Consider the following 24570-nt stretch of genomic DNA (forward strand, 5'->3'; position numbering starts at 1 on the left):
CCAGCTGTTCTCACTGTTAGTGACAAATTCAACTGCGTCTACACAGACAATAGAGTAATGTCTGCCGCTGTTCCAACTCAAAATGTATTTTGCTGTTATTACTGCTGTAACTGTTATATTATGTTAAATTATTGTTTGGTTGAGTGAATGAATGAATGATGAATCTTTATTTCAAATATGTAAAAAAAAAAAACAAGAAAGAAAGGAAGAAGAACGCACTTATTTATTCCTACCTCATTTCTTATGTAAATTTGTTTTCTATTTTTTTCTTTGTTTTCTACATTTATATTTTCTATATTACTTTAAACCAGATAGAGTTTGTTCATGTAAAACAACAAATGCCTTTGCAATAAAAAAAAAGCCTTTCTTTAATTTAACTGACCATCATTTATTGCTTTATTTCTTATTTAGTTATTCATTTATTTATTTGTTTGGACAGTTTTCAACATATCGCTTTTAGCAGCAGAACGAGAGAAAACCCAAAAGACACCCAATTTAACTGAGGACTCACAAACACCCTGTTTCATATGTCCCACAAAATGTTTAAATAAAACCTACGCCCTTAAATTTACAGATTTTTTTTTAATGCATTTGGACTCTTTTATATCAAAACAATGGGGTGCAGCTATTGTAGCACCTTTCCCGAAATGTCTGTGCCTTTATTCAGTAGTTAACTCCTTACACAAGAGCTCACTTGTGTCATACATTCGAGATGTTTCTGTTAATCAGATTTTCTGTTTCAGTTACTGCGTTCTCATTGCTGCTGTTTCTGTACTGAAATACCCAGAGATCACTTGTCAATCAATGTGGGTGGTACTGCATCTTTTTCATGAATTTTAAAGTTTGGCTTTCTGTAGGTGGCGCTCTTTTCTCTCTCTGTTGAGCCATGGGAGGTATTGTTCCTCCCACTTATTTTCCAAAAAAATGCCTTTCCCTGCTGCTAAAAAAACGTCCCCAACTGCAGCAGCAGCATTTGTATCACACTAATTGGTTTGAAATAACCATTTGTTTATATGAAAACGGTACGGATGATTACATTAAAATAGACGTATTAAAAAAAAAAAATCTCTGAAGATCTGTCTTGATGCTACTACAGTGAGTTGTCTGGTCTGGAAATGAAGTGAATGAAATATTGAAAACAAGGGAAATGGTCTCCACCTGCTTGCAGAATGTTAAAAGGAACACATCGTCTGTGGACTTCGATATGAAAGCATGTTTAGTTGAAGCGTGCGCACAAGCATCCTAACAGTGCCTATCTGAAGCTGTCAGACTCTCTCTGAGGGGCCCCGGTTTTAAGCGAGGCCGGCATCAGCGCTGAACACGGTGTCTACAACAGCTGAATCCAGCAGCGGAATGAAACAACAGAAACGGCAGCAGCAGCAATGTAAGTCTTGTCGCCTCCACTTCCTTTCCTCAAGGCTCCTCGTGAGCGCTGGACTCAGGAAGCATGCACGCCTCTGCGGCTCACCATATGTTGGAGAGGCCTTCATATTCTGTCTTCTGTTTTTTCTCTCCCTCTCTCTCTCTCTCTCTCTCTCTCTCTTAGCACCCCATGGGAAAATGTCATGGCTGTAATGAAGGTTAGCCTGCTTATTGAGGATTAGGAAGAGGCCCACTCCTTCTCTGTCTGCGTCTCAATTAGACCCTGGATCAATGGCATTATAGGCCCAGATGAATAACCACAGAGTCACGTTGATCCAAGCCCCCAAAGTTTAGGCCGGCTAGTTAAACATAATGAAGCAAACTCCAAAGAAATTCTGCATATTCTCTTATTTCTACACAACCAGCAATTTATATAATTTTGACAAGACTTTAACTGAGTGAGTGCATTAAAATTCACAGCATTACTGTCCAGTGAAAACTGTGTACCTCCAAGTTGATTTGAAATAGTTTTCCTTTTGAGGTTGAGAAAAACGACTTAATTCATATAGTAAATAAAACATTTAGAACTGGGTTATCTGGTAAATGTATTGTCAAAAAGGTGGAAATACGTCTATTTTACCTTTTGGAAGTACTTTTTTTTTTACAGGATAGTGATAGCACTATGATGCCAGTATGCATGTTTTCTAGGGAGGTTCTAACAACTCATTTCCTTGACATTTATTCGACTAGTAAATCAGGAAGAAAACGTAAAAAAAAAAAATAAGAACAAGAGCACAATTGAATCTATATGGTTGAACATTGTCCTAAAAAGTTACTGCATATATTATAAGAGCAATTTCAAATTGTTAATCACATTTTTCAATGACTTGTTTTATTTTAAATGCCACTGAAATGTGTGACACTTGTCCTTACGAACATCATCCTCCAACAAAACAACTCACAGACCAATTTTGTTTTTTCTTTTGTGTGTTTGTTTTTCCCTCTTTTTTGTTTTTAGTCTGCCATTGGTAACATTAGTAGCTAGAAGGCGCTCGTTTTTTTATAGAGCAACATTTGAATAGGAAGACATGACATTTCAGTGAAAATTATGTCAATATGTAAATTAAAGTGTACATCAATTAAATGATGATTTTAATATTAATCAGCTAATATCGTTAGTGCCAACCGGTAACGGTAGCAACAGTAAATTGTATAGTTGACTAATCATGTACATCCCAAATGTTTTCTAATTTGTAAAGATATTTCTTTGCTTTTCTTTTTTAATTATTAAACATTTACCGCATTTATTTTACAGCATTGAATAAACAGTATTTATAACCTTCAATGTGCACTATATAACAGGAGTAATTACTTTTATCCACTTAAATTAAATTAAAGTAATAATATAAGTCAATCACACTTAATAATATAATTATATATATCATAGCAGCAAGCAACTTTTCATTGTTGTACAAACTTAAAGTTGGGGGTACTCAAGCAAGATGGAGGTATTTAACTTGTGTTGGAGTAATTCACCATTTCATTTCACACATGACCTCCACTGGGATTCAGCTGGTATATTCAAATCCAAGTACAAGCCACAAGGTAATTAGCTAAAAATTCTATTGTACCTCATATTCCTATTTACCATTCATTGCCTCTAACCGTGTATGTAAGTTCTTTCCATGTTTTGCGATTTGCATCCATGAATTTTAATCCACGTGGCATATCATGCATCATATATTGTGTAAGGATGTTATTCACTTTCAGTATGCACAAGGTGTCTGGGATGAGCTAGCTGCATGAAGTGAAGGCTGCATCTGATTCCACATGCACGTTTTAAAACCAAGTGTTTTATTCAAAGATAAATCCCCACAGAAGCTCGGCATCCTTTTGGAAATACATGCATGGTGTGAATAGGATGCTGAATTCAGCTAAACATTTTACGCAACACACATATTGGAAAAGAAACAGCTGTCCAAATGCCAACTGTGTTTGTGTTGGTATTGATTTTACAGTCTGCATCAAAATGAAAAACAATATGTAAATTCTCCTCCTTGGAAATTAAAGTGGCTGTGCCTATTATTAGGTGTCTTTATCATTACATAGGACAGTAGAATGCTGTCAGACAGAGACAAATTGTATACACAAACAAGAAGAGGGCTCTTGCTGTTTGATAAAGAAGTGGGATATTGCTGCGAATTACACATGATAAGAAATGCAGCGATTATTGTAATATGCACTGAGACATAGAACAAGCATCTTGTATGTGTGTGTGTGTTTATCATTTTAGTGGTGGTGGTGGTGATGGGGGGTTGGGGCGCTCAGACATCTGTCACAACAATTCACATCGTTATCAGTTTCCCTTTGTTTTCACCTTGAAGTTTTGGGAGAATGCGTTTCAGGCATATGGCGCCCAACCCACCCTCCGCCTCACACACACAGATGCACACGCACACACACACATACACACACACACACACACACACACACACACACACACACACACACACTCCTACCCTCACATTGGTATTCTGTACAGTGCAGCGGTAGGGAGCCACCAAAACTGCGCTGGCACTATCAAATTTCACTGCAAATAGGTATTTACGCCATGCATCATCTAGTGACAGTAAACATGTGTGCCAAACCGATGCTAAGTGCATCTGAATTAGTGTGAAGGGCTGTGGAGATAGCATCTGAGTGGGCGCTGACAGTCAGAGTGAGAAAGAGAGCGAGGGCGATGGAGACAGAAAGAGAGACTCAAATCTGGGGAGTGATTCCTAACTAGTATGGAGAATGGCTTTGGTGGGTGATGGCAGCAGTGTGCGGCTCTAAAATGGTTAGAGTGAGAGAAAGCTGTGATCAGAATACAATACGACAATTTATCGGCTGTCCCTGTGACGACAGAGAGCCGTTACAGTACGGGATGTGGAGGATTTGTGTTTGTTGCTGTAATGATTGCCATATAGTCTGAGTTGGACTTTTTTTCCTTTGAAAAATCTGGATTCTATTCAGCTTGATTGATTTATCTAATACTTTTTGTCTTTGAAACTGCATTGCTACTTCATTCGTGGAATAGGAAGAATAAATGAATTCACTATTGGAAGCAAGCTGTTGTGTAGGGACTCTTTAAAACTGGTTTGTATTGGCTTATGTTTGAACACGTTTTCTCTAAAATTCAATAGGTCAATAAAGCGGTCAGCAGAAATATTATGATCATATTTAACATGTCAAAAATTGATTTCATATTACCAAACATGCAGGAGACCTGTATGAACAAGGGTTCCTCTGTCTTTTAGACAACCTTGAGATGAAATACAGAATCTACCCTGAACTTTTTTTTTAAACACAGATTCTCTTTTTCATGTACAATGGTCTTTCAAACCATTAAAAAACACATTTTAAAAAAAGGAAATGAATGCTATAGCAAGATAAGTACAGACAAGGTCAACACAATAAAAAAAGGAAATTAAATAAATGGACACTGGGGATGCAGCTATTCACTGAGAATAAAAGGAAAATGTAACTAATACATAATTAATCTGCAGTTGCTTAAGTTTCTGTTGTGAAGAAATAAAGAATTCACCTTAGACTGTCTCTGACTAAGGACATAAAATACTAAAAATAACATTATGATATACCCCAGTGTCTCACTGACCTAATTTTCATTAATTAGCATTAGCTAAATCTGCCATCTTCAACATTTGTGTTTGTTTTAATCAACAAACGTCATTTGCAGATTCATTTAAACAAACGTAACGTACAAACCTTCCTTCTATATGTTTTCTTTCCATTTTGAGATGGATCAATGCAGCCAGGCGTTAAGTGTTAGCTTAAGGCCTCTTCTCCAGACGCACACGTTTTTTTTTAAAGATCATTTTTGTGTTTCTGCCTTTATTACAGATAAGTCAAATTAAGCATGACAGGTGGAGAGAAAGGGGATGACATGCAGCAAAGGGACACAGGTTGGAGTCGAACCTGCAGCAGCTGCGGCGAGGACACAGCCTCTGTACTTTAAACAAGCGTTCTACCAGATGAGCTTTGTGGTGCCCAACAAATAGAGTTTTACATCAATAAAACCGAGTTTATTAAAAAATGTTTTATGTTGCAGAATTTTCAAAACTCTTGTGGACATTTAAAACAGAGCGTTTAGAAAAGCACGATGTGAGTTCACTCACTCACTCACTGTTGCTTTGTGTAATGAGCATGGCCAGTTTTGTTCGCACTGCTTGGTCTAATGACTAATTTAAACCTAATTGTTATTGATGAGGAGTGAAAGGACGACTGTCCAGAGCAGCAATCATATCTTTGAGTAAGCTCATTTGTTCTTATATCAAATGGGAACCAAAGCTAATGAGATCTCAAGTAGGTTGAAAAAGGCGGCCTGTACAGTGAGCATTTCGAGTGCTGCTTGGCTTTTAATGTGGATGGAAATAAATTTTATGGAGGGAAATATCTGTTTTTGAAAAATATCAATGTATGTGTAGACAGGGCCGCAAAATAGCTTTATCGGGACCCCGTACTGTATTGATCCATCACGTAAAAAAAAACAGACGGAGAGTGTTACTCTCTGTTGCGTTTGTTTTGACATTAACCTGTAGAATTAATTGTGTGTTTGTCCATTAATACGGACACATGGATGTTATGTATATGAAAATCTGCCAGAGACAGCAGGTTTAGCCAGTGCTATTTAGCTGAGATACCTGTGGTGATCAAGCTTTTTAGCTGCAGCACCTAAATTTTGGAATGTTTTCTCTGCATTATTACGATTTGCTCACCCTGTGGTTTCTTCAAAAAGTGTGGTTTTCTTTAAAGAGGCGTTTGGGTAACTTGTATGCACCTGCTTTGTATTTTGTTGGTTGTTTGTATGTTCTTGTGTATTGCAGTGTTTTTGGAATTATGCAAAAAATGTTGCACTTTTAACTACATGGCTTTCTTGGTAACATAATCTTCTGTGCCGTCTTTCCTGCATGTTGTAAATTGCCCCTGTAAAACATATTGTGACCTATGTCTGTGAAAAGCATTATATAAATACATTTTACTTACTTGCTTTACTGAAATGACTAAAAATCAGAGAGACACTGGAGTATTACGTAATGTTTTGGGGTTTTCATTTCGTTAGTCAGAGATAGTCAAAAGTGAATCTTTAAATTCTTCACAACAGAAACTCACTCAAGAGACAAAGGAGACTGCAACACTTCTTGTAATTCATCACGCCACACGAGGCGTAGCATTGGCTGGCTTACTGCCTCCACCTCCGGAGCCATTGCCACAGTGCATGCTGTACATCACAACACAGACCCAACTAATCGATAATGAAATTTGTTGAAAACTATTTTCAAATGGATTTATTGGTTAGTTGTTGCCACCCTACGAGCTGTCTGTTTATATTTAAAACACTTAAAATATTGTGAAAAATGTGGCAATTCAAAATTAGTACAATATAGATTTTTCACACGACCCTGCATCGGAGGCAGCTTGAGAACATGGTTAAAACAAAAACACTTGAAGAGTTTTATGTGAGAAACAGGAAATGCAACACTACCTGAAAGGGTTTGGGGTTGAGACAGCTCTTTGGTCCAGATCTCTGCTTCCACGGTGACCTACTGACGTTCAGCTGGAGAGGAACGACTCACCACGTCTCCTCCAAACTCATTTTCTACACAGAAGGAAGAAGAAGACAGCGCATCATTAAAATCATTTCCAAAACAATCACATTCACATACAGCCATGACAGGATCTGAAATTTCCTCCTCTCCTTTGACTCTGGGCTCATGAATAGTCATATAGCATCAGCTATGCGGCACACGCCAAGCGAACGTTGATTTCCGCCATAACGACGGCCGCTTGTCGTGTGCGATAGGCTTGGCAACATGGGGTAATTAGCTAGATCTATCATCTTCTGCAGGAAGTGGGGACAAATATAGCTAATGATCCGTGCCTGCCTCTATGATTTCTCTCCTCAGCTCTCCATCCTTTGCTGAGTTAGAGGAGGAGAGAAGAGGGGAGGGAGAGAGGTGGAAGATGGGAGTGAGTAAAGGGGTCGATGTCCTACTCTGTCAAACAAAAAAAAAGGCAAGATAACCTTTGACAAAGAAAGTGAGATAAAGACAGAAAGGGAAGGGGATGGAGGTGTGAGTGAACATATGCACTCAAACATCGCCTGCGTTCTCTGCCCGTCTTTGTGTCTCTCCATCCGGTGCTGCTAATTGAGAGAACGTATGGGAAAGAACAGATGAGGTGTTGATGGTGTATAGGGACCATCACAAAGAATGAAGGCCCCCCATAGGGAGCCTACCAGACGGCCCATAACACGCACACACACGCACACACACACACACGCACACACACACACACACGCACACAGCTATTCCCAACCTATTTCAAAGCAGCTTAAATCAAAACAATAGCTGGTCCCTCAGGACAAACACAACCATAGGCATACAGCAAGTGCTCAGAGTGCCTGTTGTGCATTACGTAAAAGGAGCGGTGCTGCTTACGTGCGAGCGAACTTTACTTTGAACCAGCAGGGGGGCTTTTTTTTACCCTTCATCACACACTCGCACACAACTCTGTTTTCCGCTTTTTTTTTATGTCCACTCCCTTTGTAGTGTGAATCTTAAGCATGGCCGAGCCAGAAACAGGATGAGTGAGTTGTAAGGGGACAGTGCAAACAATGGGCCACTCAAACTAGATTTTCCTTTTACAACTATGTCTTTAATGTCTTTGAAATTGGCGTCAAAAAGTGGTTTGTATTTGATTATAGCCGCTGGTGCTCCCCGAAAGCACTTTCATTCAGAAAACAAAAGCAGCAGAGTTCGGAATACTTTTTTTTTCCTATACATGCACTGATTTATGTAACTTTTAAAATAAACGAACAGCGTTTTTTAACACCTGCACAGCATTATTTCACTGCACCATTTAGTATATTTGTCTTTCTTCATCCACACTTCCACCATGGCCACAAATTTCATATGGGCATAGAAACATTTTGAGCAGTTTCTTTGCAAAACTAGTATGTAATTTGTAAGAGAGTGTGCAACTTCTTTTCTTCTATTTGATATGAATATTAACTCGAGAATATCAACATATGTAAAAATAAGCACTTAAATTCTGTATGAAGAGGTGTGTCCAGTGATACATTTTTGGTATTCATTTTGAGTCACTTGGACACATTACACATGACATTTGAAACCTCCAGTATTTTACATAAAAAATGTTTATGTAAAATAACTGCACTACACATTATGACTAAAAATCTGTCAGCTGCATGAGACCAATTTAGTATAATTTTCATAATAATTTTCACTGTTATTGACAAGTTTAAAAAACATGTTGTTGTGTGTTATTTAAACAGGAATACATTCATGAGCAGTTAAACAGAGAGCCGACAGGTAAGCCAACCGTCCCTCGACTTCCGACATCGGGTGAAACTTAACTGCAGTGTTTTACGTTGCTGCTTTCAGTGTCCCTCTTTTCGCACTGCAACATTATCAGTTACATTTTTCATATCACTGTTTAATGAATGTCTACAAAATGGAAATGTGGTGTGAGATTTTGTGAAAAGTGTGAAGTGCGTGAGAGTTTGCAGCCATCTCAAGTTAGCAGCACCAGCGCATGTGGAGCTGAGAATTACCTGCAAAGCTCAAATTTTATGTGTACTACTGTGCATAAGTGCATATGCAGGTGGTATTTTTTAGCCACGATCAGTAAAAAAAAAAAAAAGAGTCAGAATGCTTTTGGGTAAGGGTAGCTAGCACAATATATATGTAAGAATGTTAGAGATGTCAAATGAACCATTAAAAAAAAAAAATCAAGATTAGTTGAACTGAATTTCAGTAGTTAATCACCACCAACTGCATTTTGTAAATTCTATTACTTTGCATTTCCAAAAAGTTTTGGACTCCATATTAACAAGGTAAACTCTAATTACCAGAGTGACTTGACTGGGAATCAAATGAATACAAAGAAATTTACTTTATGACCTTGATTTTACGTTTTGTTTTTTTTTCTTCTTTCCAGTGTGGTCTTGACACTATGACTTGAGGTCATAAAAGAGCGCAATGTCCAATCAGTGTTAATATGACATACAATTACTTCAAGATACTTTTGATTGATCACTACAATCAACTGATCCCCAGTTAATGCGACAGCAGCTGCACTTTTCAGTTCCAGTTTAGTTGCTTTCTCTGATTCATACATGTTCTGTATGCGTCAAACTACTGTTGCCGGCGACAGTAAGGCATAACACCGAGTGTTTCACAGTGTTGACTGGTCTGCAGTCAGTTTCCACCGGTTTATTAAGTGCTTGAGTAAACTTCTTCAATTTAGATTTATTTAACAGGTCTGCATACTCAAAAATAATGTATGATACACTTGTGGGTGGTAACTCAAAGTACTTCCAGTATTTTAATATTGTTTGATACAAGGTGCATTTTACTTTTGACTTATCAACTGAGCCGTCTGAGAGTTTTTCAAAGTGAAATGACTCATACAAGAGCGCAATATCATTATTTTTCGTAACAGCATCAACAGGAGGCAGGAAAGACTACAAGGTGCGTCGAAGGGACAAAAAAGCAGCAGGCGATTTCCACGATTAAAAAAAAAAGTGTGTTATGTTCAGACCTTACTCACATCGCAATAAATGCATTCATGCTGACAGCTCTAAATATTTAAGAAAATATTGACTAATTGTGGCAAGTGAAAACTCCTATCATTTTTTTCCCACTGTATTTGGCTAAATCTGATATAGTTTGAATGTTGTCAGGGGGACTTTTGTGACATGAGCCCACTTGCTTTCAACCCATAGCATACACACTCATCCACACATGCGAGCTCACCTCCGGCCCATTGGTCATTATAATCAGAGTGTAAGTGATGGGTCTGTCCTCTGATGAAGGTCTTCATGTGGAGGCTGATGACAAATCACAGCTCTCTGACTCTTCATCAGGGAACAGCCCACATTCCATTCCCTCGTATATCTGTGTGTGTATGTGTGTGTCAGAAAAAAGGGGGAGGGCAAGAAAGACAGAAAAAAGACAAATAGAAAACAGTAAGGCAGCAAGAGTCGAATTAGAAAACAGCTGAAGATACTGTCGATTTAAAAATACAGCACACTGTGGCTGTGTTTAGTGTGGCTGTATTGAATGTGTGTTTGTGTATGGAATTCCAGCCATGGAGCTGAGGTGCCAGGCTGATCGTTTCAGCACCAAGGACAGCGACAGACAGACTGCAGCGAGGGAAGAAAAGGCCTTCAACTGCAATGGTAGCACACTTACAGGAGGGCAAACATACATGCAGTCTCAAATCTTACAGTCACACACACACACAGAACAACTTATAGATACACATTTACACAAGCTGTCTTTATTCTTCTCTTTTATTACGAAGGCATATAAAGAAATATATAACCAAGAACTGGTAAACTTCTTCTCAGCCTAAAATCCTACAAGTGTGTGTGTGTGTAAGTGTGTATGATTTGCTTGCGGTCTACTCCTTGGAGAATAATAGGGGACCATGCCTGCCCTTTAGGGGCTCCTATATCTATCAAAGCTGGGGTGCACAGTGTAAATAGCCTGGCACGCACACACATGCACGCACACATACACACACTAAACCGTAATGAAAACCCAATTGTATTGGTTATGTACACTGCAGTATGGAAAGTGGGCTGTGATGTCCACTGTGACATTTTCTATGACATATATTGTACATGACAGGCATTTTACACGCGCACACACACACACAGAACACAAAATCACACCTGTCTTATAAAGAAACACATGGCACATGAGGACAGAGGGCACACACAAATAAGCACATATTACAAGAGAGACACATGCTTTATTCATGTGATGTGTATGCACCCACACACACACACACACACACATATACACAGCAATCTCTTTCTCCCAGGCTCAGAGAGTGACTGGGGCTGCCTGACCTACATTCTAGCAGATATGTGTACAGGCAGAAAGGAGATGAAATCTCACTCTCTGTTGCTCTCCCTCTCTCTGTTCCATATCCTGTGTTCTTTTCAGTGCCTGTCCATTGCTTCTTGGACACACACACACACATACACACACAAACATAAACGTACGCACAGCGGAGGTGAAGTAGCGACTATGATGTCTTAGCCTGAATGCCCTCGTGCTGCTGCTGAAACTAGCATTGTCAGAGTATAACTACATTGGTTTGATGGATGTCAGACTGAGGTGAGAACAGGATCACTGTCTTTCTTCTGCTGCATATAGAGGATCATCAAATTACCCTGTGCTCTTTATGTATGTAAATAAAATATTTACATATCCCAAAAATACTGCAAGACAAGCAAATGGTCCAAAGGCCAGCTTTTCGGGGAGACAAATGATGAGGTGAGAGGACGGGAGTGATGGAATCCAAGTAAAGATCAAGATAACTTGACCAGGAGAACTGAAATGAATGTGCGCTTGTGTACATGTGTTTATTGGGTGATGGTCTGTTTGTTAGCTGGTCTGATTAGCCAGAGAGCAGGAGATGGGATTGGTCTGATAATAAAGCCCGCTGGCAGCTTTATCTATTCCTCCTCACACTGTTCTGTGGAAATCAATGCACCTACTGGACTGGACTGCAAACACACACTAAGATAACTGATAAGAAACAGTACACAAATCATTTCTAACTTAAAAGGATCATTTGGACGATGGGAGTGGACTTCATTTGTCCAGATTTGCACGGAGCAGATCCATTTCCATATTTCATGCCGTATTTTGACTCTTTGTTGTTATTTTAGCTGGCAGTCTGCTCAGTGTCTGTCTAGGAGTCCTCTCCCTGCCCAGACAGCACAGAGGTTAGTAATTCAAAAGGGGTTTCAGTTTATAAAAAAAAAGACCTGATCCACCATATCCCTGAACTAAACCACCCAAACCCTCTAAATCCCACTGAGGCATTACACTGACCACACTGTCAAAACAGTGATACAGCAGAAACCAGCAGAAGAAATCCCATGACCCTGCATCTAGACAACTTTAATATTGCAGGATTTTTCCCAACAAATCCTCTTGCGAGTAGAGAGAAAATACAACAGGAGGCATGTGAAATACACTTTCCCTATTACTGTTTTGGGTTGGTTTCAATATAGACACTTTTAAAAAAAAAAAGTTTTTTATTTCATACTGACTCTTACAAATGCGACTTAATTTCAAAATGTCACTTTTCATAACAGTTGTCCGCAGCCTTTCTTAGCAGGGCTAAACGATCGGGCTAACGCCTGTTGGCTGATGGAACCAATGGGAACATCTTTTTTCTGCTCTGAGTTTCTCTGAGCAACATCTTTAATGAATCACAGCACTGCTGAGGAAGCTGGATTAGCAAGGTAGTTCTTGCTGCTTATATCGGCTCTTCACAAAAATGCTCTATAACAAAAGATGCACAACAAGCTGCGACAATCACATGAAATTATAAACCCCCCACACCCCACCGTGTTCTGAAGCATTGTGAAGGTTGTGTGTATGGAAGAAGGCAGAGTCCAAACAATGCAAGACTACATACAGCAGAAGTTTAACATTTGGACCATATTTTGGCGCGCTTTTGTCTGTTGTTTTAATATCTGGTATTAAGATCATATCAGTTGTTGCCAGATCTGTTGCTTTGTTTCTGGTTTGTTTGTATAAAAAAATCATTTTTTTGTGATAATGTTTGGTTGGCTAGACATGTGATATGTAGCTTGTGAAAAATGGGTCCACTTGTTTATTTACAGTGATAGTTTGTTGATGTAGTTTACATCTGTATTGCTGCGTCTCTTGCAATGAAGAGCTATTGTAGCTGGCAAAAGGTGGTGGCAGTTGTTAAGCTAAGAGAGACTTGGTGCATTTGACTGTCTGAAAATTGAAGGGGTTGTCAACTCCACTGTCATGAAAAGTGGCGGCATGAAATAAAAGAGTAACTGGGAAAAATGCCATTAAGACATAAAACCAGGTTTTTGGAAAAAGGACATTTCAAATGAAAATATATGATTAAATTAAAATCAATGTAAATGATAATAAAGAAATGTATTAAAATATTACCCTTATTTATAACTTATTTACTTATTCTGTGAATACTGCTTTATGTTCGGTTTTCTCGTAAAGCACTTTAAGCTGCATTTCCTGAATGAAAGGGGAAATACAAATAAAGTGTATTGCTATCATTATTATTATTAGCTTATCAGCATATTTGACTGTCTTTATTAATGTGACTACTCATTTTATATTTTTATTTATTAATTATATTTATCTATTTAATATTGAACACTTTTGGGTTACACATTAATTAGGTTGTTTTAAATTCCGTTTTCCATTGGTGCAGGGTTTTCCACACATTCATGTTTTTTGTGGCAGCCCGCCACAATTGAAACACCTCCACAAGTAGATTTTCTATTTTTAGAGCTTTATCCGTCATTAAGAGTGCTGTTGAAATACATATACTGATCCATTATGCCTTTCACCTCTCTGAGCGCAGAGCGTACTCTGGCCAGAGATGGAGCAGCAAAACATCGGCAACATTGAATGTGAAACTTAATTGCTCATTCTGCTAAATCTAAAAGTTTGCATTCACTCGCAACAGTCTGATCTGATAAGCTAATATAGGAAAAAATAGGAAGTTAAAATTTAAAAAAAGAAGTACACAAACACTCTCATTGTGAAGAAAGCACTATGGTGATATTACTCTCTAAAGATTACCCTCTCTTAGATTGTCACCACCAGTAAATATCAGCTCATTGAAAAATTACGTTTGTAAGCAAGTTCATTTCATAATTGCTAAAATAGGCAACTCGATGCTATGTATTTTAGATAAATTGAAGGCTACACTATGGCAATAGCAATTTATTTTCAAAATTAAGTCATTATTTATGTTTGCAAATATCAATGCCAAGGGCTGCATTAGTAAAAGAAAAAACATCTTGAAAATGCAGCCTGTGGACTAGATTTGCTAGTTTTATAATACTCTGTTTGCAATCCATCTATCCTTCTATTTTCTAGACACACTAATCTTATTGAGGGTTGTTGGCTGCAGCCAGCTCGCGCAGGGCCAGAGGTCCAACCAGGACACATAGGCAGACAAACTCAGAGCTAACCTATATGAAATCAACACATATTATATTTTAACTGTTGGTTCCTTCTTGTTACAACAGCTAAAAAAAAAAATGAATCTGCTTGTCGGTCTGAGTCTCTCCGGGAAAATATGGGACCACTGAGGTTCAAGGGTGAAAGAAGCTGTCAGGTAGTGAAGTGGACTGGCTCTTTATGACTTTCCTGCTCCTATCAAAGAGGAAGAGTGAGCCAAGGTAAAAGCAGTTTTCTGACCCGTTTTTCTCTTCAAGGACGTGAGAGATGGAACTGACCGTGTGCGTGACCTGCTGGGCTTCACTGTACTCGCAAACACACACACACACACACACACACACACAGAGATGACGCCTACTCAAGGAAGTAAAAATAAACACATACAATGCACACAGGAACACATGTTCATTATTAGCTTGCCCCGCGCAATGAGACGCATACACACCAAATAGCTAAAAGTGCACCCCCTCAAAAGCGGCGCTTTCTCGAGGGAGGTGCCTCCTCCTCTGTAAGGGCAGAGAGTGGGGGAAATAACATTGAGCGAACCACCGTCGCAATTACCCACAGTGGGGTAATCACCAGCACAATGCACTATGGGTTGGCTGCCTGGGAGAGAGAGTGAAATACTCAGGTGAGGAGAGAAGCCAGACAGCAATCAGCCCAGCAGGAAGAGGAGGAGAGAGACAGAGACAGAGACAGAGACAGAGACAGAGAGAGAGAGAGAGAGAGAAAATGAGAGAGAGAGAGGAGAGCAAAGGGCCATTCCTTTAATTTCCAAGGGAGAGCCAGGGCCTTAATTACTTGATGAGTCTCCTTCTCTCTCTCTGCTCTGTGGCTGTAAAAAGGTGTGTGTGTGTGTGTGTGTGTGAGCGTGTATATGTGGCCCATTATCAGACTTGGAAGACTCCAATCACCTCTCAGCACAGATAGCGAGTGAAGGGAACAACATTGCAGAGAGGGAGAGGGAGTGAGGGGGAGCAAGACACACACACACACAGAAAGAAAGAGAGAGAGAGAGAGAGAGAGAGAGAGAGAGAGAGAGAGGTGATTTACGCCTTTAGAAGTGTTAACACCATCTCTCATCCCCAGCAGCTATAGAACACCAAGGTTGAGGAGTGAGACAGCGAGACCTGAAATAGCCACAGGAAAACACCGAGCTGTACGGCACCTGCACCTATAGAAAACTACACTATTCATGCTGTACAAGATGCCATGAGGGAGCGTTCAGCATCTTCTCTGAGCTTGTAGGAGGGTGTCCAGGACTCCAAATTGCAAGCATTTTTCCTTCATAAGTGAATGTCAATTAGAGAGTGAATGTTCTCAAAATACTAAACAATAGAGCTGAGTGAGTCCATGTGTGTGTGCACATACAAAGAATTTGATTTTATTTTTTTTTTTGTGTTGCTTTCATGTACTTAGACAGAAATAGACATAAACAGTTTGAAACAAGGATAACAAAGTTGGACAAATAAAGGTTAACCCTTTGATACCTAAAGCGACATCACTTCTGTTGTGCTGCTGTCAAACGCCTTTTACAAGTATTTAACCTTAAAACCCTGAGCAAATTGGTGCGATTTCTTTCAAAAACACAGAAAAAAAAGGCAATAAGCAACTGCATAAGAAATGTTAGATTTAGAAAATTATTTTTAAAAAGCTAGAGAATAATGTCTAGGGAAAACAAAATCAAGGGAAAAACCATATTCATAACACTAGCACTTTGCCTAGTTTGTTTGTTTCTCTCCTTTCTTATTCATTTTTCTTTTTTTTTAAACTAATTTTCAGGTAATTTCTTGTACTTTTTCCTAATTTCTTCAAATTATTGGGTCATTCTTTTTTAGTTTTTAGATATTTTTGAATGAAAGAAGGAAATTTTCTCAGGTATATTAGTTCTGTAAAAGTTATAGTGGTTGGAAATATTAAAAGCCTTAAAAAAATTACTGCAATTAAACGGAGCTGTGATTTGTTTACTTACTGTGGCTGCTTTGACGTGCAGTGTTGGGGAGTAACTTTTTACATGTAACTGTAACAGTTACACAGTTACAGTTATTGAGTTAAAAAAGTAATTTAATGACAGTTACTAATCAACTAATCATTTGGACAATGTGGGCCAGCAAAGCCGTTGAGACAAATTTGAGCTTAACATTTATGCACTTATGTTTTTAGGTCTTTTCAGCTTAATTGCCATGTTTAAAGTATTTGTTAGAAAAGTAATCAAATGTAATGAGTTACACCACTTTGATAAAGTGATTATAATGGTTACATAACCGATAACATTTTTAACAGGGAAACTAATAATCTGTAACTTATTAAATTTCAAAAGTAACGTCAACACTGGCGACGTGTGCTGCTGCACCAAATCAATCTGGCTAAAAACATTGATGGAGTTCAGAAGCTGGGAAGTTATTCTTTCAAAAGTTGCTTGACAGATGTTTGGAAAACAAATAATGCAATCTGTTCATTTTGTAAAGCCATCTTTTTTTCATAATTTTTAGATTATTTTTTGGCCTTTTTGCTTTTATTGATAGTGCATATAAACAGTGACAGAAAAGGGGGGTGAAAGAAAGATGGGAACAACAACCTACCAGTTGAACCACTAGCCCAACCCAAAGCCAAATTTAATCAGCAAGCAGGTAATTTATCTTTGACATATCACCTTAAAGCAAAACACCATACCGAAAATACAGGACTATGCCAATCTATAAGCTGCAGTGTTTTAAAAACTTACGCCAAATTAACACCGCAGAAGACGTGGACAGAGAAATCATTCGGCTTGGATCTACATATCGAGAGGAACCAGCACATCAAGAACACACAATATGAATGCCAGGCCCCATCGAGGGTGAACATGCTTGAGCAAGCAAAGAACGTCACGGCGGCTCATTGGACTTCTGTGAGTAATGACAACTAGCCGGGCGTCACAGCGCACTCCTCCATAAAGAATGGAGTCTGCCATCGTTTTCTGTTAATGCATATAAGAAATATGCCTTTCAAGCTGACAGTCCATTGGCCTTTATGGTTTTATTGGAAATCTGTAGCTCACAGGAGACAATCGGTGGTTGAAGTTAAAAAGGACGCTAGTGAACAATATTCAAATATAGTAAATATCCTTCCTTTGTGTGGTTTATACATTAATTCCATAATTTTACATTTCATAAAAGTTAAATGAAAAGTGATTAATAGCATTTAACCTCAGCCAATTATGTATGGTATCTCTATGCACTGCACATAAAGCATATGGATTTATATTAAATATTTATGTTGATAGATGATATGTACATATAAAAAATACTGCATTAAACACTGTAAAATTATAACCTTTAATGGAAGCAGTGCATATGGATGGATTAATTTGACTGTTCAGAGTGATGGACAATAAAGGTTCATGAGCCAAGGAAAACAGTAAGTGCCTAAACCAGCAAACATTTGATGTGGATGATGTTTCTCAGAATTGTTTGTTCTTTTTAGTTCTGTCTAATTTTAAGTAAAAGTATAAAACTTACAGGTGGTGAGCTTCTTGTTTACCAAGCACCAGCTGTCACTTTTGCTGGATAGAATGATCAAGGTTGTCATTTTATATTCACTGTAGCTAGTTAAGGTTAATTTTGTGATTGATTTCACAATAAGAAAACTTGGTGGTGTGTAGTCAATGTGCTTTCTGCAAGCCAGAAACACTATTGATATTAGCCCTATTTATAATTCTTATGTTTTATTGTTACATTGGAGTCACAGAGCTAAGCATCTGTTTCTTCTAAAAGGTAAACTAACAATAAATCAAAATACTAGATATGACAATGAATCAAAGTAATTCAGGAATCAAATCAACTCAGATTCTAAACCAATATATACTGGACTTTAAAGGCCGATAACAAAATTGATGATAAATTGGCAGATGAGGATCCCTTATTTGGTTATTGAACGACTGTGACCAAGATATGCACTTAACAGAACATTTTCCAGTTATAAAAAATAAAATTATATAATGGCATCTTGCAACTTACCGGCCAACATATATGCTCTTATTGGCCTCTTAATCAGGTTTGATGAGTGCGAAAAAACCTCAGACCCACTAACAAAGCCTCAACACTCACTCAAAAATAAACTATTTGTTTTAATGTTAAATAGTTAGCATCTTGGCTGCCTTAAAATTTTAAGTTCTGTGAATTTGAGAAGTTGAGGCAATTTAGTAAAGATTCAACCTGTCTTCTCAAATTCAGTCAACTCAACTTAAAAATTCCCAGCAGCCCGGATACTAACTTTTTCAAGTTAAAATAAATGGTTTATTTTGACAGTGAAAAGAATTACTGCGCTCTTTGCTGTTTGAAGATGGTAATCTGATGTCTTTTTTTGTTCAGTCCAAACAAGTAGACCTCATGTTTAAAAATTCTTCAGTAATCCTGCCTTGTGTCTGGTGCACACTGGTCAAAGTTAAGAATGTGATGCATTCCTCAAGAAAGTTAAACATTTACTGTGGCTGAGATTTTTGTCAGCACGCCTAAAATGTTTACCCAAGGGGGACAAGAGTCCATAAATAATGGAAACCCTAATGTCTAACTATTCATCAGACTGACCAATAATAACATAACGTCTCCTCAGTCATCATTCATTGCTCCACCTGTCCTCGGAAATTTCGATATAAGCAGATCTGAATGTTTTGCTGGCAAATGATATTAGATCCTGGGCCTTTGGTCAGTGAACTGATACCCCTGCATGTGGCCGTCTGTCAATGAAGGCTGAATGCTTATTTACAGCCAAGGCATACACAATCTTTCCTCACTAGACAGACAGGGGGATCAATCCGGAGAGGCGGTTTGCAGTATCTATGCAGTAAAAAGGATGGCGAAGCGTCTTTGAAGGTTAGCTGTCTTTTAGCGCATCAGATGAGAGTTTAACCCTAAGCTATGATAAACTATGCTGTGTTGGAGTGCTTTGCCCCGGCTAATGAAATAGCTCCTTTTGTGTTGCCGCGGATGACATTTTCCAACATTTAGTCCTCGTGGCATCGTCCTTCTCGTTATTCATATCAGATCTCCCTTATGAATTGGCAAGGACATCACTGTGCCTGTGTGTGTATGTATACAGGAAATGTGTATGTGTGTGTGTGTGTGTGTGTGTGTGTGTGTGTGTGTGTGATGCCTGCATTTAACATTACTGATGGATGACTGGATGACAGTTTGTATGCATGTGCAAGCATGCTTATAAAAGTGTTCAGGCCAGGATACAGTATGCAAACACGTACTTTTAATTTGTGTGTGTGTGTGTGTGTGTGTTGTGTGTGTGTGTCTGATTGCACCCAGGTCTCAATGCACTGATGAGCTCTATTGTTCTCGTCTCTATTTTTTCTCTAGTTCTGCCTCCACAAAGTCCCCCTCTTTTTTCTCCCTATCTCCTTTCCTCTCTCTCTTACACACACACACGTACACACACACTTCTTCCCTTTTTCCTTACCTCCCCTAACCCCCCCCCCCCCCCCCCCGCTTGGCTGCCACTGTCTACCCAGAATACCAATGATGCAGTCTGCAGATAGATAGATAGGGCTGTCTGTCACATGACCCTATATGTCCTGAGGCTTTACCCCAGGATGACAGCAGGCGCACACACACACACACACACACATACACACACACACGCACTCACACAAAGGTACCCCCAGCTTGGCATGCTGTATCTCAGCATCGGCACTGAAGCAGGCAGGCAGGCAGGCAGGCAGGCAGGCAAACACACACACACACACAGCACTGCAGACATTCACATCCACAGATATACACACACTCGGGCAAGCTAATGGGCATACACACACTGAATCACCGCAGGCGAGCGAGCCAGAAAGAGAGATAGAGACACAACACCCCGCCACTGTACACACATTCAGTCTCTCTCTCTCTTCCTCTCTCTCTGTAACACACACAGTCCTGCAGGCGAGAGTGAAAAACACTGAATATCCCCCCAATTCCATCCATCTCAAACTCAGAAACACACACACACACACACACACGCACATCTTCCTGTGGGAAGGCACCCCACCCCTGTTTCTCACACAAACACATTCGTCACTGACAAGGCTCTACACAGTCACTGGGTATCCTGTGGCACCAAAAATAGCAGCCTAATAGGACGGAATAGAAAATGTCCCCTCACTCTCTGCTCAAATAGGACCTATATTTCCAGTGTGGGAGTCAAAGGCGTTGGGCGACATGAGACAGAATTTGTTTCGATTTGAATGAATCACATGGTAATTCAGAATAGCTCCCTGAAAGCTGGGGAACCATTTGCAGAGGAGCACACACACACAAACACCCCCAGACTGTGCCGTCTTCACTACCTACCTGCCCTGTCTGAAATGCTCAGACAGGGAATTCAAAAGTTACTCCACATTAGAGCTGTAGTTGTCAACTACTAAATAATTTGTTTCGATCAATTAATCAGTTATTTTTTTAAAAGAAAAAAAGCCTCTTTAATGAATGTTTTTTTGGTTTATTTACTTCTCTATGGCAGCTAACGTAATGTTTTTGGGTAGTGGACAAAGCAAAACATTTGAGGATGTCATCTTTGGGGAAAAACCAATTGGCATTCTCACCATTTTCTGACATTTCAAAGACCAAACAACTAACCCATTAATTGAGAAAATAATTGACCGATTAATTGACAGTGAAAACAATCGTCAGTTGCAGCCCCACTCCACATATCTGAAGAAAAGCAGAAAAGCTTCCCATGAAATTAGATTTACTTTCCCTGATTTAGTAATTTTTGCTATTATTCAGTGCCATATTAAGTCACTTCTGATTGTGTTATTATTTGTTTCATAAGCTTATACTCATTAGACTTCATAAAATATCAGCAGTGTTAATTTAAATGAAAGGGTTGTGAATAGTCGAGAACAGTATAATACACAGTCTAAGGTACGGCATTCAAAGCTGCTTCTCGTTCACATATGAACATTTGTCTTACATAAGCTACATTTTTCCCTACAGCCATTGTGTCATGAATGGATTATATATTATGAATTTCACAGTAGTCAGAGATCCACATTCATCCACGAAGTGTAGACACAAAGCAACAATTGTCCTTAATATTTACTCCAAGCAATATAAAGATGCTTTTCATAAAACATATTCATTCATCAAAATAAGCAAGATAAAATTGGAAAAACTCTTTGGCTCCATCTGGCAAAAGAATTAGTAAAGGAGTCTATGTATCTCCCAGCTTTTGATACTTGACCAGAAAGTCTTGAGGTCTGATACAAAGCCCTGTTCCTTTCACTCTATACTTAAGACCCATTCAAAAAAACAAATTGGCTAAAAAAAAAAAACCTCACGTTTAGCATTTTAATAAATTCTGTTTTGTATGTATTGTACATTCACAGAGTATGTTTTGACTCGTTTTGGAAAAAAAGAGTCAATATAAAAGTATTCAGGTTCTTAAAGTGATAGTTTGGGATTGTTGAAGTGGGGCTGTATGAGATACTTATGAACAGTTGTAGCAAAGCATGTTCTAGCCACTTTAAAAAAAATCTACCTAAAAAATACAATATCAGTCTAAGTGGATGCTGGATTGAGTGTTTCAAAGATGAAGTTTTGTTTCAGTCGGATCACGTAACAGCTACTAACAGCACATTCTGACCAAAACAGCTGACTGGCGGTGGATGAGAAATGTAGTGCCAAAGGAAACGGCTGTGTGACGGCGAGGTAAAGCGGTGAAAATACTCTTAATGCAGAATCCACAGACTGATATTGATTTTTTAGGTAGACTTTTTGGCTACAATATGTTTTGATCAACCCCTGTGGGGTACGTGCCCTGTTTGTTTCTGCTAACTGGGAGCACGCCGACCGCCAGCTACTCTACATAATACTCTGACTATACATAAGTATCTCATTCAGCCCCACTTGAAAAATCCCAAAATATCCCTTTTTAAAAATAAAACTGTTGACTATTTGTAACAGTAATAGAAATTCCCATAATGTTCAAGATGGGTATTTTTCATAGAAGACATTGTGACATGTCAAAATAATAAAAGCACAATTCAAAGCAAGAATAATGCAAATATAAATGATTAAACATTTAAAGATTGCTGAATTTTATGAAGTTGCTTCAGTTTTGGGGTCCTGATATTGTGCATACTGGTTCATTCTTACACTATCATGGATTATTATACTGGGACACTTGATTAGAACAGAGCCATGTGGTAGTGTTATTGGCAACACTCACACTCTTCCTACTATGAAGAGTCAAAATGTTGACTGTACAAAAAAGGCCTGTGGTCTCTGAAGTGATGTTGGAACTTAACATGTTCTTTTGTCACAATTTTTGCCCTGTTCATGGCCACTGCATCTTCATGTGGCTTTGTGGAATACTTCACCCCACAAATGACCATTTGTGTATCAATTATTCACCCTGTGTTACGTTAAATTTGTGAAAAAAAAGCTGCATGCTCTCTTGCATGCTTTAATGAACGAAGAATCCAAAAAAGGAAGAAAATTCTTGATGAATTCAAGTCGTAGCAAAACAGCAAACCTACATCAAAAGATCTGTTTAAAACTCTCACACAACTGACGCATAATAATCCAAATCTCATTTCTCCAGTCACATGCTCAGTACTTCCCAAACAGACAGTCCTTTCCGATTGTAAACTAAACTACAAGTGAAACTTGTCCATGCTCTCTTCACAGCCATACTCCATTCACAAAAATAGTAATTTTACCTTACTGAACACAGGAGCTGCTGGTCTGCCTCATATGACTGGATAATGAGACGAGAATTATATTGCATGAGTTGCATGAGAGTTTGTAAATGGATGTTTTGATATAGTTAGCTGTTGTTCAACGCGGTCACCTATGACTTCAATTCATCAAGAATTTTCTCTGTTTTTAGATTCCCTGTTAACCAGACACATTCAAGAAAAACATGCAGATGCGTGCAAGTGTAAGTCAATTTTAGACTCGGTGGTAAGACAGAAATGTGGACTTTCATGCAAAAGAGCTTGACTTTTGACAAAAGTCAAGAAAAAAAAAATAAAATAAAAGAATTTAAATGAGATCAAATGTTTGGAGCAATTAAGACACAACAAATTTAAATTTAAGACTATTTAATGACTTTTAAGCCCTAATAGTTATACCATTGATAAACATTTTAAGACATTTTAAGGACCTGCAGACACCCTGCACACAGATGCATGATTCTTCTAATCAAAGTGTCCCTCAGTAATGTTTGAATAAATGAGTTCCAGCATCTAAACCCATACCACCAACAACTCTTTAAGGCAATCTTAAAATCCCAGTGAAACAAAGGGTTTAAAATGTCTGCACATTATCAGAGACCTACAAAATGCCAGCTAGAAGGCACCTGTTTGGCTACTGCAGAGGTGATATCTTGACTCAGTGGATGAATAAGTGAGCACAGCACCCATTACAGCAGCATCTCTTTGGACACAACAGCTTACACACTTGTCTTTATCCCATTAAAAGAGAATATAGTGACTGAACCATGCCTGGTGTCACTGAAAAACATATACCAAATCCTCCAAAAAGAAACAGGTGCTTAATGTGGCACTTGTAAATGAATTTGATTCCGAAATCTTGCCAGAGTCGTACCAGCGACAGCGAGTCATAAGCTCATTTCAATAATTATCAGCTTGGCACTCAGTGCGCCAAGCACACATGCCCACACTGAAATACAAGCTGAAAAAACAATAATCTGCAAACACAAACTGTGTGTATATGTAAACGTACACACAGATATACACTGTATGTGTGTATGAATGCTTGGATGTTTGTGTGTGTTGGGGCTCTTCCGACACATTCTTTCCTTTCTCCCGTACTTCTCATAACACCTGTTGTGAAATATGTATATGTGCATTTCTGGATCCTTGTCAGAAAACTTGTTATGTTGATATCACACTGCATATTGCAGCTACATCAAGGTGACAGTTTGAGAAAAGGTGGGATGTTTTTATGCAAATAGCTGTGAGAATGGAGATAGGTCTGAATAGAACAAGGAAACAAGGAAAAAAACTCAGCGTGGCTGTGCAGGTATGTAACGAATGTTTGGCGTTCTGGAGTAAGTTACGTCTCCGCATTTGCCTGGGAGGGAGTGTGTATGGGGGCATGATTGCAGTTGCATGCGTCTGAGTGTG

General features: G+C 38.7%; 1 protein-coding gene across 1 annotated transcript in view; it reads right to left on the reverse strand.

Annotated features, from left to right (window-relative positions):
* The window catches only part of myt1lb (myelin transcription factor 1-like, b), a 128168-nt gene that overhangs the window by 81081 nt on the left and 22517 nt on the right, over nt 1-24570 (reverse strand). The window contains exon 2 of the mRNA XM_042500860.1: nt 6908-7021. The gene's annotated coding sequence lies outside the window, so the exon portion shown is untranslated. The remainder of the gene's footprint in view (nt 1-6907; nt 7022-24570) is intronic.

The sequence above is a fragment of the Plectropomus leopardus genome, chromosome 14 (genome assembly GCF_008729295.1).
Source record: "Plectropomus leopardus isolate mb chromosome 14, YSFRI_Pleo_2.0, whole genome shotgun sequence".
Classification (NCBI taxonomy): Eukaryota; Metazoa; Chordata; class Actinopteri; order Perciformes; family Serranidae; genus Plectropomus; species Plectropomus leopardus.